Genomic DNA, 8241 nt, shown 5'->3' on the forward strand with positions numbered 1-8241 from the left:
CACCTTCCAAAGGTGCACAAGGACAAAAATAATCCTCCGGGACGACCTATTGCCGCATCACAAGGGGGATTAACTCAACATCTCTCTATGTACATTGGCTCGTTTTTGTTTCCACATGTAACATCTTTAAAATTCTATCTCAAAGACACTACTCATTTTCTAAATCTGATGGGTAGTTTTGTATGGCAAAATGGATATTGTTTGATGGTGCTGGATATCACAAGCTTATTTACCAGCATGGCACACGTAGATGGTTTGAAATCTGTCTATAGTTTTCTGCAAACAAGACAAGCAAGATTTTATGAACACAACAAAATGCTAATGGAATTTTTGACTTTTAGCTTAAATCATAACATCTTTGTGTTCAATGGTCAGCTATACAGGCAGATGTCGGGTGTGGCGATGGGTTCCTGCTCCGCCCCCAGCTTCGCGAATCTTTGCGTTGGCTGGTGGGAGGCAGGTAGCCTGGGCCAGTACCAATTCTATGTGGAACAACAAAATCTATTTGAAGGATCCACAGCAGAGGCTGAAACATATGTGAGTGTGTTGAATGATAACGATGTCAACTTAAGATTCAGTACATCTAGTGTGAACTACCTAGATTTAACTGTGTACATTGAGGATGGACAAGTGTGTACTAAGCTGTTCCGAAAAATGACCGCAGGAAATTCTACTCTGTTCTCGACTAGCAGTCATCCTAAACAACTAATCGAAAGCATACCGTTTGGTGAATTATTAAGACTGAAAAGAAATATTTCCACTGAAAGAGAATTTAAAAAATCTGCCAAACAATGCTTAGATCGCTTTAAAGTATGTGGCTACAAGGAGGTGGTTTTAAAACAGGCCCCAGCTAAAGTAAACAATCGTGCAAGAGCTGACCTACTTATAGCCAAGACTAAAGATAAAATAGACAAGGGGGCTTTTAGGATGATTACAACCTTTTCAGAAAATGCAGGACAGGTGAAAAAAATCCTATGCAAAAACTGGAACATCCTACTTACGGATAATGTAATTAAAGATGATCTACCATCTAATCCAATGGTGACATTCCGTAAAGCCAGAGCTTTAAAAGACCATTTGGTCCATAGTCATCATATGTCAAAAACTGGCACCCCGAGTCATATACCACTAAATGGATTTTATCCTTGTGGCCGATGTAAGGCGTGTAAAATAAGCAAAAGGACTCTAACATATGACATACCAGGTCTTACATTTCCTAAAAAAATCAATACATTTTTTACTTGTACCACCCCTTACGCCATATATGTGCCCTTGAGGGCTATGATATATTGGCAGTACGATTAATCCTGTGAAGCTCCGCATATTAGAACATATGCGTGCCATTAATAATATAGATGAATCATACCCTGTCACAAGACACTTCAATAAAATGCATGGGCATAATAGTGATCTATTAGCCTACTTTTGTCTAGACAGTGTCCTAGCACATCCTAGAGGAGGTGATCGATTACAAAAATTAAGACGTCTGGAATCACGTTATATTATAGATTTACAGAGTAAGAACCCCACAGGTTTAAACACCAATGAAGAATTAGCAGTACACCTGACGTGAACATAACAGATAGAATGGAAAATACTTGTTTTTCTTGGTTTCTTCTTTCTTAGTCTCCGTCCTGATCTAGATGAATTACCATAGAAATTGATTTTATGATGCTTTGCTTCTGCTTTGTATTAATGAAATTAACTGTAACTTTTTTCTAAGTGGTCTAGAAAGTACTTTTAATAGGTGTATGCCCATCCATGGGTTTTATTAACGGTATAGGGCAGTATAGCCCATCCTTGGCGATATACACAAATAACGATTGTCGTATTGAATAGACTTACTACTTGTATATAATATGTGGAAGTGACATAAGCATTATAAGGATGTATTGATATTCTTGATGCGTCTATACAAGTATTGCATAGCACAAAATGGCGATGGATATTGTAATCACAAGTCCTCTTTCTATGGCGAGCGAGACTCTTATTTAAAATTCCTATGCCTTGCTCTACTTCTAAATACATTCCTGACCTACATTGGCTGAAAGTCGAAAATAGGATTAAGTTTAAATCCTTGTGCTTTGTGCATAAAATCTCAACTGGCACTCCCCCAAAATACTTGCAGAAACTGGTTCGTCCTTACCAACCATCTAGGACCCATAGGTCAGCAACAGCCAATAACTCTGTGATCCCTAAAATTAAACTGTCACGGATGGGTGGGAAATCTTTTGTTTTCCTGGGTCCATCTCTCTGGAATGCGATGCAATATGCATTACGTACGGAGATGAGTCACATGAAATTTAGAAAGGCCTTAAACCCTGGCTATTTAACATCTAATATTGCTTGGCACTAGAACGCACTTCTGAATTATCAAGCGCCGGGAAACCCTTTGGTGGGTAGCTGATTTGCACTATATAAATTAAATAAATAAAAATTAAATAAATAATAAATATGCTACCTGTTGTATTGTGAATGACCAATGAAATGTTTAAATGAAATGGCGGCGCGTTCGACAATCACAATTGACAAAGGCTAAGCGCCGAAACGCGTCTTGTCTGTGCTGGGTTGCCAATAAAGAGTATTGGTACCGTAAAACCCCCCTTGTGAGTGCTGTTTCTTGTTCATGGATTGAACGCGGAGAGAACTTGGGAGCAGTTATATATATATATATATATACACGCATATATAAAATGTGACTTTGTAAACAAGAGAAATTACGGATGGAGGGATGTAAAAAAGGCTCACCGTTACTGGATGATATTCCGCAGTACCGCCTCTCCCACCGCCGCATCCGATTTTGCGGCTGCCTCCACGCAGTAGTGCCTGGTGAAGGTGTGCGTAGATGCCCAGGTCGCTGCTCTGCCGATATCCTGGATTGGCATTCCTCCGAACAGTGCAGTGGATGTGGCCACTGCCCTCGTAGAATGGGCACAAACTCGTGAATTCAGAGGCTTTCCAGCAGCTTGATGACTGTAGATAATCGCACTGGAAATCCATCTGGCAATTTACCTCTTTGACAGCAGGAAACACTTCCTGGGTGCGCTGAAAGCAACGAATAACTGAGAAGACTTGCGAAAAGCCTTCGTTTCTTTCAAGTAAAACTTCATACATCTTTGAACGTCCAGTGAATGCAATACTCTATCCGCTGCTGTTGACGGATGAGGAAAGAAACGTTTCAACACCAACGGTTCATTCAGATGAAAGTTAGTTGGCACCTTCGGAATTAACTTCGGGTTCATTCTGAGAATCATCCTATCCTTTTGAAACTGTAGGAAAGGTTCCTGAATCGTGAGCGCTTGTAGTTCACCTACTCTTCTCGCTGAAGTCAATGCAATGAGAAGAGCCACTTTCCAGGACAAGAACTTAAGGTCCGCCCTGTGTATCGGTTCAAACGGTGGTTTCATCAATTGAGAAAGTACTATATTCCGAATCCATAGTGGTGGTGGAGGCTTTACTGGAGGAAAGACCCTGAATATCCCCTTCATAAATTGCTTGATGATCCTTGATGACCATAAGGACGGGCCTGACGATGACCTCCTGTAGCGAGATAACGCAGCCAAATGCACCTTGATGGAAGCATGTGCTAATTCTGACTTTGCTAATAGCAGACTGTAAGGTATAATTTGATGAGGTCCAGCAGTAAGAGGGTGAATGGTATGCCTCTTAGATCACAGACAAAACCACTTCCATTTCATCCTGTAGGTTTTGTTGGTACTCTCCGCTCTGGCTTTGGACAGGATCTCCCTACATTCATGTGAGATGTTCAGATGAATAAACTCACAGTGTTCGGGAGAAAGGCTGCTAATCACAAGGATTTCGGGTCCGGATGGAGCACCTGACTCTTGGACATTGTCAGAAGCGATGGAATTGGATGCAACCAAATTGGATGGTCCTCTGACAGCATCAGCAGTTCCATGAACCAGTGTTGTCTGTGCCACCATGGGGCTATCAGGATCAGCCTTCATGGTTCTTTCTTGATCTTCACCAGTACGCGGGGAAGAGCAGGAATTGGAGGAAAAACGTAGGCAAAGACGCTGGACCATGCCATGGAAAACACATTCCCCCAAGATCCCTTCTGGGGAAGCCAGCTTGCGAAGTACTGGCATTTCCTGTTTTCCTTCGTAGCGAAGAGGTCCACTATCGGTGTTCCCCATCTTTGAAAAACGCTGTCCAGGATCCCCTGATCCAGCTCCCATTCATGGCAGGACGATTTGAGTCTGCTGAGAGTATCCGCCCTGACGTTTTGATCCCCCGGGAGGTGTTCTGCTGCCAATGATATTCCTTGCAGAAGAGCCCATTCCCATATCTCCTCGGCTTCCTGAGACAGGGAGAGAGATCTTGTTCCCCCTTGCTTGTTCACATAATGCATTGCCGTAGTGTTGTCTGTTCTTACCAACACTGGCGAACCTCTTATCCTTGGTAGAAACGCTAGTAATGACAAGCGGATCGCTCTGAGCTCCAGCAGATTTATGTGCAATTGCTTGTGCACCTTCCAACGACCGCTGACTTGAAGGTCCTGAAGGAAAGCTCCCCATCCTTCTAAAGACGCATCCGTCGTCACCACTAGAGGAGCCGCTCTAGCTGGAAACGTTAGACCTTGAGACACATTTCCTTTTTGTGTCCACCACTCTGCTGCCTGTACCATCACTGGTGTCACCCATATTATATCTTTGAAGGATCCCTCCGCTTGACGCCATTGGAGATCGATCTGCTCCTGCCATGGGTGCATCCTTAACCTGCAGCAAGGCAACAGGGGAATACAAGATGACATCATGCCCAGCAAGGATTTGTACCTGCGGACTGAAAGAGACTTTCTTTTTACAAAGTCTTGGAAGAGGGACACAATCCTCAGTTGCCATTCTTCGGAGGGGAACGCCTTGTTGCATTCCGTGTCCAATATTTCCCCCAGAAGTGTGATTACTTTTGCTGGGTGGAGGTGTGACTTTCCCTCGTGGAGGGTCAGTCCTAGTTTGGGGAACAAGTCTATGCATGCCTGTGTTGACGCACTGCCCTGTACCTTTGATGGTGCTTTGACTAACCAGTCGTCGAGGTAAGGAAATATTTGATGTCTTTGCTTCCTCAACACCGCTGCTACTGGAGCCAGGCATTTCGTGAATACTCTCGGCGCTGACTTCAAGCCGAATGGCAGTACCCTGAATTGGTAATGTCTTCCGTCTACTAAAAACCGAAGGTACTGTCTGTGTGCAGGATGTATCGGCACGTGGAAATACGCGTCTTGTAGATCCAATGTAGTTATATGATCTCCTTGGTTCAATAACGGAAGGATGTCCTGCAGAGACACCATACTGAAAGATTGCTTCTTGAGATAGGTGTTTAAGGATCTGAGATCCAGAATGGGGCGCCATTGGAGCTTGTTTTTCCTGACAAGAAAAAAACGGGAGTAAAACCCCTTGTTTTCCTGGGCTTTCGGTACAGATTCTATTGCTCTCTTTTGGAGCATTGTCCGAATCTCCTGTCGGAGTTGATGCAGATGGTTGGCTCTCTGGTGCATCGGTGGCGTACAAGGAGGTGTATGAATAAATTCTACGGTATGACCGAATTGAACTATTTTGAGGACCCATTGGTCCGTTGTTATTTTCCAACAATTGTGAAGATAGTGAGAAATCTTTCCACCCAGGGGAGCATCTGACATAGCCAGAAGATGGAGGTTGTCATTGCCGACGGGTGTTGTCCTTTCCCCGGCCTCCCCGTCCTCTTGGAGTTGATTTTGTATATCCTCAAGATTGACGCTGACTGTACTGTTGACGGTAAGGCTGCGATGAGGCCGAATAAGAAGAATATCTCCCCTGTTGGTATCCTCCTCTATACGAAGACTGCACTCTGCCCCTGGAGCCACGAAAATGTTTTTTTCTGTATTGCAGTGTCCACAGAGCCTTTGCCGTGTCAGTATCCTTCTTGATACTCTGCAGAGTATCATCAATATGCTTCCCAAACAGATCTTCTCCATTGAAAGGGAGGTCTAAAATCTTGTTTTGCATCTCCGGCCTAAGCGCCGTTGCTCGCAGCCATCCTTGCCTGCGCAGGACCGCTGCTCCTCCCAAGGATCTAAAAGCTGTGGTCGCTATATCCATTGCGCAGTCTATGACTTCGGCCGAAGTCCTCTCCCCTTCCAGGAGAATCTTCTTCGCCTCCTGCTTCTCTGGTTCCGGCACCTGGTTAATGTATGGAGACAGGTTACACCACATCTGCCTGTCGTACCTTCCCAAAATAGCGAGGGCATTAGCTGCTTTCACTAGCAGAGCCGACATTAAGGAAAAATGTTTTCCTGCATTATCCAACCTTCTGCCCTCTCTGTACGGAGATGTTGTGATCGGAGCAGATGGGTTTCTGGATTTCTGTTGCGCCGCCTGCTTTATCACAGAATCCAGTTTGGGATGACCCAAAAGGCAAGCTGGAGCATCCATAGGTGCCTTATACTTTTTATCTAGTCTGGCCAGAACTGGCGTCACCGTAGCTGGCGTCTCCATGACTTTTAATCCTTCCTCCCAAATATGACTCACAATAGGCAAGGATCACACAGATTTGCGATACGAGTCCTTTAAGTCGTATAAAAAACATTCCGCTTTATCCTAAGTCATGGTGAGTGCAAATCTCTTAGTGGCTCTTTCCATCAACTTGTGAAAACCACCAATGTCCTCCGGTGGAGAATCTACTGGTTTCGGCGTAGGAGTTGCAGGTTAGCAGATGAGATAGTCATTCCATTCTGCAATTGGTTCCGCAATCTCCCCATCCTCATGATCGTCATCCGAGGTATCGTGATGTGATGTCGGTGGTGGAGACCTAGCAGAAGGCTCCAGCAAAATCTCTCTCCTACGAACCGGTGTCCCTGGTACCGACCGTGGACGTGAAATAACCTCTGGGACTTGTTGAGTGACTTGAGTCGCTGGGTATCTCCTCCTATAATCCTCCAACATGCCCTGGAGGTCCCTCAACAAAGAGGATGGCACATTTGTCATCTCCTCGCGCTGCTGTTGGCGATATTGGTGCTGTTCTTGGGGATGTTCCTGAAACCCCCATATTCCTCCTCAGAATCCACCTCCTGGTACTTGACCTGCAATTGCGAAGGGCTACTCGCAACCCCATACTAGTCATCTTCCTCCTCCGAATCTTCCTCTTCCAGCAGGTGAGATGGCAGCAACGGAGAGACCTTGCTCGGAGATGTAACCTCTGGTGTTATAGGCTTTTTCAAAGGCACCAATCATTTCTCTGGTGTTTTTTCCCTTGTCGACGGGCCCGTCGACGAGATTCCCATCGCCGTCGTCGACCAAGTCATCGTCGACGACGTCCTCGTCGACGCTGGCGTCGTCAACACTGCCTTCGTCTACGCTGCCGTCGTCGACACTTCCGTCGTTGACGCTGCCGTCGTTGACGCTGCCGTCGTCGATGCGCTCGTCGACGGTAAAAGCGTCGACGATATCGCCGTCGACGGTGAAATCGTCAACGCTGTTTTCTCACCAGCTTTAACACCATCTTTCTTCGTCAACGACGGAGGTGTTTTTGTCGTCGTTGATGACACCTTTTTCGTCGGCGGTCCCGTCGACTGTGCTGAACCACTACCTTTCTCCTCAGAGGGCGTAGAAGAAGACCGTTTGATGGTAATCTTGATTTTCTGAGGTGATTTTGGTGGATCTGAGGTGGATTTTACTTGTTTCACCTCACAAGCAGTTCCCTTCTTCCCCTTAGCTTTAACTTAAGGGGATTTTGAAGGACTGCGCCCTGAAGACCCTGGAGTGGTCTTTTTTGGGGCCTTCTCAGGTCTTTCTCCAGAGGAATGTGTCTGAGGTGATCTACTTCTCTTCTGAGATCTCTTAGACGCCACAGATTCCTCTTCACTCTCACTTGAGAGGATTTATTTCCTGGCTTTAACCTTCTGGAGCCAGATCAGCAGCCTTCCCTCACGATCCCTCAAGGTTTTATTCGAAAAGGTATGACATACCTTACAATCTGCAGCCTTATGGTCTGGATAAAGGCAGTAGATGCAATCCTTGTGAGGGTCATCTGTATAAAGCCTCTTCCTAGAGCAGGTGGAACAAGCTCTAAATAATCCTTTCTTCTCCTTCTCTGACATGGTAGATGAAAAAGACCTCAAATCTTAGTCAAAATACTGTAAAAGTAAAGAGTTTGAGAAGAGCTCAAAGGAGACTCCCTAGCACAACGTGTGGTAGAAAAATCTGAGGGGCAGAAGGTTCTCTCAGGAGTGTTCTAGAGGGTGAGGAG

The 8241-nt window shown here is 45.2% G+C and overlaps 1 pseudogene; it reads right to left on the reverse strand.

Annotated features, from left to right (window-relative positions):
• Positions 1 to 3008: 3008 nt before the first annotated feature.
• Positions 3009 to 5111, reverse strand: LOC147707544 (uncharacterized; annotated as a pseudogene).
• Between the last annotated feature and the right edge of the window lie 3130 nt (positions 5112 to 8241).

Source organism: Lissotriton vulgaris, chromosome 6, assembly GCF_964263255.1.
Source record: "Lissotriton vulgaris chromosome 6, aLisVul1.2, whole genome shotgun sequence".
Classification (NCBI taxonomy): domain Eukaryota; kingdom Metazoa; phylum Chordata; class Amphibia; order Caudata; family Salamandridae; genus Lissotriton; species Lissotriton vulgaris.